The following is a 10,308-nucleotide window of genomic DNA, read 5'->3' as shown; positions in this document are numbered from 1 at the left end:
TGATTTCTATTTATTTTAAAAATGGATAGTAGATTTCTTCCATGTTTTAATTGTAGAAAATGACATTAAAGGAGGCTGTAGACTATGGGTAGACTACTTCTTAAGGAGGGATACAGGCTTGCTTCCAGATAAGACTCCTGCATTTTAGTCTCAATCAGTTTCCTCTCTCCAGTAATTTTTATTTTTGTGGAAGTAATTCCATGTTGTGTCATTTCCTGTTCCATTTAGACTTTTTATCCTCAAAATGAGGTATCAAGATTTTAAAGGCACGATACAGGTTGTTAAAAGAAAAAAACAGCTTAAGACTGTCTCACTCTACTTTGAAGTGTTTTGTATGTTTTATGTTTTGACTGACTATTCCACCCCTTTCTGACAGGTTGCTGAGAGTTTAAGACATAACAACAATGACCAGCCATTCAAATCTCAAGAACATTTAAAAAAGTCAAAACACTCTATGCCAATGCCTTTTCAGCAGGGTGTAACATATGAAAATACACTTTTGTAGCCATCCACTTTTTAAAAACTCATTCTTGAATTGGTTTAACGAGGACAAAAATTGATCTAACATAGGGCCATTTCCTTGACAACATGAAGAAAGAAAATGCAAGTTCATTCCGAGTTGATCCTTTTTGCAAAGATGTTGTTATGCAGAATAAACATGGAGTGCAGTTCTTCTTTAACATTTTCAAACACAAAGTTAAGTGGCTTGTTCTTCGACGGTGTTATGTAGCATATGCCAGATAAACCAACAACCATACTGATGACAGGGCATTTTGCATATCAGTAACTGAGTAAACACACATACTAAGATGATCTGCAAATGGTCAGCTTTGAAATGAATTCTGTGTTGGATTCTAGGAATTTATATGAGGTCTGTTTGCTTCAACATTCTATAGACTTATTTTGGGCTTTAATTTTTTTAAAGATGTCCAAAATGATAATCCTAGTTTGGTGCCACAATCAGTCATGAGTGGAAAAAAACCTCAACACATCCTATTTAGGAAACTGGCTTTCTCATGGCTATTTTCCTTCTTGAAAAAAACATATTTGTTTTATGACTATGCCTGGAGCCAACTCCTGTTTTCCTTGCCTTTAGCAACCGAGAAACCTCTACTGAGGCTTTTTGCAGCCTAAAGGAATATAGTAAAAAGGTTACATAAACATTCAGAAAAATAAATTAATAACCCCAAGTCTTCAAAATGTGCTGAAGAGGGACAGGCTATGTGGAATGCAATTGTTTTGATTTAGGTAAGGCCTGCTGTCCAATATCCAATTCCATTTGTAAAATTAATAGCTCCTCCGTGAATTGAATGATTTAAACTTAGAAACATCTCCTTGGTACCACATGAGGATTTGGTGAAGGGTATGGGATTTAGAGACGCAGAGATATACATTTGCATACTGAGTCTCTTCCATGTACTAGCTTGGAGACATTTAGGGGATCAAAAACTTTGCCTTACATAAAGAATGAATGCTTGGACTATCAAACTGTACTTCATGAGGGCAGGACTATATATGTCTAGCTTTGTCAGAACCCCAAATATAATATCACTCAATAAGCTTTTGTTGAATGAATGAGAATAAGTTGAATTAACTTATATATGTAATGACAAAAGAAAAATAAAATTTTATATGTAGCAGCTGGCAGATCATTTCTTGAGACCGGTTTGTGATCAAGGAAAACAGAGGAAAAACACAAGGCAATAAGAAATATTCAATTTCAATTTCCATTAATATTGGAATTGAAAATATTCAATTTCCATTAATATTCAAACAATAAGAAATATGTCTTTTTGCAGCAGTGGGAGAACCAAAAAATTGTACCAAGAGTGGAGCCAGAGCCTAGAGAGACATAATGCTTGAGGTAGAATTTTGTGTAACTTAGGAACAGCATCAGAGTTCCCGTGATAACATGAGAAAACAACAGAAAATTTGAAATTCTGGGAAATTTGTCTTGTTCTGGGAATATTTGTTGGGAGTATTTAATTCCCCAAACATTGCTTTCAAAACGTTCTTTGGCATAAATTTACTCTTAAAATGACATGGCTAAACTTCCTCTCTGCAGTAAATTAAATTACAAGACCAAATAAGAACCAAACAAAAATTATTTTTAGAAAGATAGGAGGAAGAAACATTATGCATGTCTGATTTTTGAAATTATGGCAAATAAAAGTGGGAAGAAGCATTTTGATTTAGTGGATTAAGCTAAATCAGAAGTCATGATATTGCATATGTGACCCTAGGTTAAGTCCCTTTTTTGCCACCACTTCCACTGTTGCAAAATGGTCAGAAACAGCTCTTGTCCCTGAACTCTTGGGAGGTTACAAGAGTAATTTGGTGAGACTTTAAATAGCAGTTGTTATATTTAGGATATGAGCCAAATAAGAAGGCCAGGAACCCAAGAAATCTGTGTAACAGCGCAACCACATTTCATTAACGTTTATTAGAAAAGGAGGCCTTTTTATTTCCTGGCACCACAGACACTACCAGCTGCTATATTTCGTGCTTACAGCATCCCAGTCAAAAGTTTTAGATACTTTGAATTATTTATTTCCTTCATACTTCCAAAACTGCTCCCTCAACATATAATTATTTCATTAATTATACACACAGCATCTTTGTATGACCTGGGAATTTTATACAGTATGTTGATTATAATAGTGACTTAATTTTTGATATTTGACTGCTGATAGTGTCCAAGCCCCATGCTTTCCTCTTTCCCTTCTGCCCACATCTGGGCACGCTGGTAAGAAAGTCTGCATATTTTCTTTTTTGACACTGGTGGGAAGTTGAAACCACACAAGCCCCAACCTGTGCTCATTGGGACCCTTACACAGCCTCACCCATCTTTAATAAAACTTCACAGCTGACTCCTTTCCCTGCTCTCTTAAGCCATTTTCAGAACAACTTGGGGGCCAGCCCTGCTCTCCCCAGAAAGGTTCATTATGTGAGTAATAAACCTTTGTATATCCCCTTGTTGTGTGTGTGATGTGATCAGTTTCACCCAAACCAGATCTTGGAGGTGGGAGGTCCATCCCCTTCTGTGGAGTGATCACAACACCAATTAAATATGTGTCCTTGCCACAGATGGAGGTTCACACTAAAAAAAATGGAGGATAAGAATCTGTTTGTTTGTTTATTTTAGCACAATGTGCTTTTCATCTATGATTTCTTTTAGACCCTGGATGCCCTGGGGACCAACAGCTCTGAAATACACCAAAAAGAACTAGATATTGATATGACTAAGAGTATCAACAGCAGGGACAGAGGTTAGGATGAAAACTTGAAGGGCTATCAAGTCCCATTTCTTCAGGGCACAAGTTGATCTCCAGCTGGGATCAGAAATTTTCCCTAGTGGTATAGCACTGCCTAATTAGCTGCATTAGGGAAGACTCAGCCTTTCTCTGAGCGCTGGCCACAGTTGGAGACAGGAAACTCACCTACTTCACTGGTAAGGCTGTAACACTTAATTAATTAATGGTTGCAGCATATTTATGATCTTAGAATAAAAGGGGGCTATAGGAGTGAAAGTATTACTATATTCCTTCTTATTGCTAAGAGGAAATGAGCTATTTCGGCAAATCAGTGAATCCAGATTGAAATATTTTTTTCCCCAAAGATTGATGGATTACAAATATCTTCAGAATGGTTTTCCTTTCCATTAATTCTAGAAACTTGGATTAGTGTAATTTGTAAAATACGATTTATTTTTACTATAGAATTTGATGCTTATGAAAAAATCTTCAAGGTATAATTACATGTTCATATTATAGCAAAAGCTGTTATTTGCTATAATAGTAATGGTGAAGGGGAAAGCGAAGAGTCTTAATCCAGGAATGAAAATTCTCATTGTCCATATAGTTGAGGGTTCAAAATAATATGCCTGAAGAAAATGAGGAGACAGCCAGACACCCTCCTTAGGTTTTTATTCAAAATAAACCCCCCATGCATATCAAGTCTTACAAAAAGAAATATTGTCTAAGTGGATAGGGTTGGGTTTCAATGTATACTCTGCTTCTACTGTGCTTGGGATCTAACTGAAATTCAACTCAGAACACCTTTCTTTGGTTTTCCGTGAAGTAGGTACAGTGGATAGAAGCAACCAGGTCAACTAAATCACTGAAGAAATAAAGGTGGGTAGAGATAGAGCCAATCCAAACTCTAGATTAAAAACAAAGGCAAAAAGAGAAATCAAGTCACTAGGAAACTCTAAAGGGAGAAATTAGGTGTGGTCTCTGGCACATGGAAGTATTAATAGAATGGCAAATAGAAATCCAAATAAATGATGCATTAGTTGTGGAAAGGCGAACTGCTTATATGGCCTTTCTCTTAGCGACCTTAAATAGAGAAAAATAGTACTGTTAAATCAAGTTTAGCCTAAAGCTGCCTCCTTACATATTTTAAGTTTGGCCTAAAGGTTTCTCTGTACATTGTGAACCGTAACAGGTAGAGGTGTAAACTGACTAGTCTACACTTGTGCCAATCATCGAGTTTTGGCCAATCAAATGTAGCCAACTATTTAAACTATGTTCAAATAAGGCAAACACTCAACTGTAACCCATCCAGCTGTCTCTATACCTCACTTCCATTTTCTGTACATCACTTTTCTTAGTCTGTCCATAAATATTCCTCCACCACATGGCTGCACTGGAGTCTCTGAATCCACTCTGGCTCAGGAGGCTGCCCGAATAGTTCACTGCTCAATTAAACTCTTTTAAATTTAATTCAGTTGATGTTTTTCTTTTAACAGTACTAAGTTTTTTTTCCTCCATTTAAGTTCTCCCCCAATTGTCTTGTCTCTGCTACATAAACCCACCTCCAATTCTCAACTACTTTGTGATGACATCATAAATGCAGAAAAAGCATCTTGTTTTCTACTCATTTTCTTCTCCCTTTTTACCAGAACCATAGCATGGAAAACATATTTACATTGGGCTACTTCACTGAATATTAAACTCCCCAATACCAGAAAGGGACTTAGGAGGTAGAGGGGTCCTGAATGTGTTGATCTACAGTACAAAGAACAACTGATAGAGACTTGGCAGAAGAAGGCTTTAAAGAAAACGATAGGTATGGAAAGAAAACCATTTTCTAAAGTGCCAAGAGCAATTACCACTTGCGCTTTGACCTTCTCAATTTTAGTAAGTAGTAGTAGAAAGAAAATGCCTGAACAAAAGGTTTGCAGAAAGAAGACTTGGGTCAGATAAGGAACTCAGCTAGAGGATAACTGATGATCAAGATGCTTTCTGGGTTGCAGAGAATAGGGTATTTCCTTGTAAGATGGTTTCATAGTGCCCACTGAGTTGGCAGTTCAGGGAGTGGTTACAGCCTTTGCAAGACAATGCTGTAATTTTTTTTTAAGGAGATTTCCTGTTCTCTTTTGTATTTCTAAGCCTCTATCATCATCATCAAAAAAAAAAAAAAAAAGAAAATGATGATATAATAGTCTGGATCATCTAGTCAAAAATTCTCATTTAAGTACACAGAAAAAGTTCTAAGCATAGAGATCTTGTTACCAAGCAAATTGCTGACACCTAAAAACATTCTCCAGTTTCTCCATAGATTTGATTTTGAATCCTCTCCTATTTATGTTTGCACTTGTCTTAGTCTCTGTGTTTGTCTACATATTGTTCATTATGAAAAAAGTATAAAACATTTGTATATGTAACATATTATGTATTTATGAGAATATCATGGATATGCATACACATATGTCTCTTTGGCCCAGTTAAAATTCAGGAAATGGTTCCTGCATCTTGAACAAAGTATGTATGTTGGAGGTCATTTTTGAAGTTTAGATTGAACAGACTTTGTATAGTGAGAATTTTCTATGTTTGGGAAAAGAGAGCAAGAAAATATAGTGGAATAACCAACCAACCTATAATCCAATGAGTAACCCCATAAAATTATCTCAGACTAATTGATTCATCTGGCCTCTTATTTTTCATATTCACTGTTTGAAAATATTTGGGACTGCACCAACTAATGTCTTATCAGCCTTCAGTTTTATTGCCAAAACACGTAGGGAAAACCCAGAAATCTAAGAGCATAATGCAAGAAGATTAAAAAGTAGCATAGGCTAGGGCCTATATTTAATTCTCTTTCTTGTCTGTGGTTCAAACATGTTAAATACCCTATGAAAACTGGGTTAATGTCATCAGTGTCTGAGAACTCAGTGATCCTATAAACCATGTAGGTTTTGATGGAGGAATAGGTCAAGACCACAACAAGGTAATCATCAGTGTTGGAAGAAGTGAAGACAGAAACATGAGACATTTAGAAGACAAACAAAAGCATAGGGACTCTGATCTTAAAAGAAAAAGGCTGGTGGAAAAAGACAGTAGTCACTGGGTGGTGACTAATGAGAAAACACCCCTTTATGATTCTATGCTCACCAAGCCCTAGTCTGCAAATAAGAATCAGGTAAATAAAATTACCTACTTCAGGACCCAAGAGATCCACTGCCATCACTGTATGAATTAATCATTAAATATTTGTGAGGGAAAGACATGGTCCTTACCTGCAGAGTTATTGTAATCTAGTTAGAAAGCAAAGATACACACATAAACAGTTGAATCTCTCCAAAGCATTGTGTGATAACTTTCAGGTGAACCTGAAATTTTCAAATTGGTTCACACTAAAATCCATCCATGAGTTTCAGTAACTGGGAAACTGTATTCCTTCCTCCCATTTCCCCATTAATCAAGTTATAAACCCAGTCATCTCCTCAGAGAAAAATGAAAGCCACATGAAAGTCTTAAGTGTTGCTCAAATGTGCTCATGAATTGTTCATTCATGTTTTCTGTTCTAGGTTCTTCATTGATGTCTGCAGGACACTTGAAAAATAGTCCCACCTTTTCAGTGGCTGCCAGGGCCCTCCATGGGACTACCCAACCTTTGAATGCCATCACTGATCCTTCTGGTTGGAGTACAAAGGCTACATAGAAGCTTGCAGGACAGTTGAGGAGAAGACATGCTCTCTAACTTGTGTCACTGGGCATCACATCAGCTTTAGAAACTGCACTACTTGAATAGCAAGTATCATAAAACCACTCTTGAAAATATCTCCCTAAACTTTTGGTTCTAACTCCTATAAAGGTCAGGGGGCTTATGGGACCAAATGAGAACTAACTCAATGCAGTTGCTTTTATGGCTTGTGCTTTTCTACTTATCCATGTCTGCGTCCTAGGTGCTAGACACCCTCCCTAGGTTTTTATTCAAAACAAACCCTCCATGCATATCAAGTTGTACAAAAAGAAGTGGATAGGGTCTAAGTGGATAGGGTTGGGTTTCAACCTATACTCTGCTTCTACTGTGCTCGGGATCAGCTGTGCACCATGCTCTCATGATATGATAATGGAATTCAGAAGGGTGGAAACTTTCTCTAGCCTAGGGTGGTAGGACCAGAAAAGGAATAACTGGTGGCACTTGACCTTTGCTGCAAAGATAGAGTCCTATAGGAGGGAAGAATAAGAAAGATCAAAGTGGCCTCTCAGGTAAGAGTGGTGTAGTGAATGCTGCTGTGCCACCCACGTTTCTGCTACAGCACCCAGGCATCAATTCGTTGGCTGTCTGAAGAGTTAGCTGCTGAAATTCACAGCTGAGTCCTTGTCTAGGAGCTACCATTAGCTCAAGGGACCTGTGTCACTCAGTCAAGGTTATGGCAACTTATACCCAGTGACTGGTCAACATGAAGGTACAAAAGCCTCTCTCCTTGGTTCATTATGAGACAACTCTGCAGGCCAGTCCAGCTCTGGAGCTCCTCATGGTTGTGGCTGAAGTCCTTTTTGCAACCACAGCACTGTTCAACTTCTCCCTCTGCCCGATCTTCCTTCATTACTTACTTACAGGTGCTTCCCAGAGACCTTTCCATCAAACTTCCTACATGCAAATTTCAGTCTTATAGTCTCTTTCTTGGGAAATCTACTTAAGAAACATAAGGAATGAAATAAGATTTTTCAGAGGACAATAAATTTATCAGACTAGTTAGAGTAGAAGTTTAGTTGGGGTCGTTGTTTAGGATATAAATCTTGAAAAGCAAGTTTGTAGAGGGGACCTTGAATGATGGGGTATTGTATTAGGACTTTAAAAGAACAAGACCAGCAAATATGTGGCACATGAGCTCTCAGGAGCTTCTCCATCCTACACTTAGAGTAGACATCATCAACTGATAGCTGCTTTTATCTCCGCAGAATCCCAGCCTGAATGTAAAATCCTTCCCTAGGCTGAGAATCAGTCTGACTTATGTGTTTTGAAGCCTACATTCAAGCCAGCCATACAATTATCATTTCAATTTCTAATAAGGAATCCTCAAACATTAAGCTTCAAGGCATGTTTATTTACAAGTGTATTTATCCAATAGTCATTTCATACACAAACTTTAATGTTACTCTGAGGTGAAAATTAAAGGCATGGAGAACAAAAATAATATATCTAAACTATCTACTGTTAAGGACAGAGATTCCTTTTTGAAAATCACCTCTTTGAGAATGCATCAAAATAGGCACCTTTTTTTTTTCTGAGATGGAGTCTTGCACTGTCGCCCCAGGCTGGAGTGCAGTGGCGCAATCTTGGCTCACTGCAAGCTCCAAATAGGCACCTTTTTTTAGGATACTATTTTTAAAAATAATCTCATCTGATAGGGTAACATACAAATAAGATGAATACATAATAGAATTCTTTAATGTACCAAATGATGATATACAGTTAGATATAAAATACCATATTTCAAGTTTTGATTCTCCTCCAATATTCCTGTCACATTTAATTTTGACATTTTAGCATCACAAATGTGTGTGCAGTCTTACTAAACATGTCTTCAGTGTGACCAGTGAGGGTCTGTACTCTGACTCATAGTATCATGTGTTACTTTTGTAGGGTGGCCATGTATTCCATTTGTCCAGGATAGTTCCTGATTATGCCATATTCCATTTCATTGTTACTTTTTTCTATTTTTTAATTCTCTTTTTATAACTTTTATTTAAGGTTCGGGGGTACATGTGAAGATTTGTTACATAGAAAAACATGTGTCATGGGGTGTTTGTTGTACATATTATTTCATCACCCAGGAATTAAGCCCAGTACCCAATAGTTATCTTTTCTGTTCCTCTTTCTCTCTCACCCTCCTCCCTCAAGTAGACCCCAGTGTGTTTCCTTCTTTGTGTTCATAGGTTCTTATCATTTAAGTCCCAATTGTAAGTGAGAACATGTGGTATTTGGTTTTCTGTTCCTGCATTATCCTGTTTGCTAAGGGTAATAGCCTCCAGCTCCATTCATGTTCCTGCAAAAGACATTTTTCTCATTCTTTTTCATGGCTGTATAGTATTCCACGGTGTATATGTACCACGTTTTCTTTATCTAACCTGTCATTTATGGATATTTATGTTGATTCAATGTCTTTACTACTGTGAATAGTGCTGCAATGAACATATGCATGCATGCGCCTTTACAGTAGAATGATTTATATTCCTTTGGGTATATACCCAGTAATGAAATTGCTGGGCCAAACAGTGGTTCTGTTTTTAGTTCTCTGAGGAATCCCTATACTGCTTTCACAATAGTTGTACTAATTTATACTCCCACCAACATTGTATGAGTGTTCCCTTTTCTTTGCAACCTTGCCAGTAAATGTTATTTATTTATTTATTTATTTTTTTACTTTTTAATAATAGTCATTCTGGCTTGTATCTTATCTTGTTAGTGGTTTTGATTTGCATTTCTCTAATGATCAGTGATATTGAGCTTTTTAAAATATGCTTGTTGGATGCATGCACGTCTTCTTTAGAAAAGCATTTGCTCATGTCCTTTGCCCACTTTTTAATTGGATTGTTTGTTTTTCTCCTGTAAATATGTTTAAATTCCCTATAAATTTTGGATATTAGACCTTAGTTAGATGGAGAGTTTGCAAAAATTTTCTCCCATTCTATAGGTTGCCTGTTTACTCTGTTGATAGTTTCTTTTGCTGTTCATAAGCTCCTAAGTTTAATTAGATCTCTTTTGTCAGTTTTGCTTTTGTTGTGATTGCTTTTGGTGTCTTTGTCATGAAATCTTTTCCCATTCCTATGTCCAGGATGGTATCGTCTAGGTCGTCTTCCAGGGTTTTTATAGTTTTGGGTTTTACATTTAAGTCTTTATCCATCTTGAGTTGATTTTTGTGTATAGTGTAAGGAAGGGGTCCTGTTTCAATCATCTGCATATGGCTAGCCAGTTATCCCAGCACCATCTATTGAATAGGGAGCCTTTTCCCATCATTTGTTTTTGTCAGCCTTGTCAAAGATCAAATGGTCATAGATGTGTGTTCTTATTTCT

This window comes from Nomascus leucogenys, chromosome 17, assembly GCF_006542625.1.
Source record: "Nomascus leucogenys isolate Asia chromosome 17, Asia_NLE_v1, whole genome shotgun sequence".
Classification (NCBI taxonomy): domain Eukaryota; kingdom Metazoa; phylum Chordata; class Mammalia; order Primates; family Hylobatidae; genus Nomascus; species Nomascus leucogenys.
Note: the sequence above shows the minus strand (reverse complement) of the source record.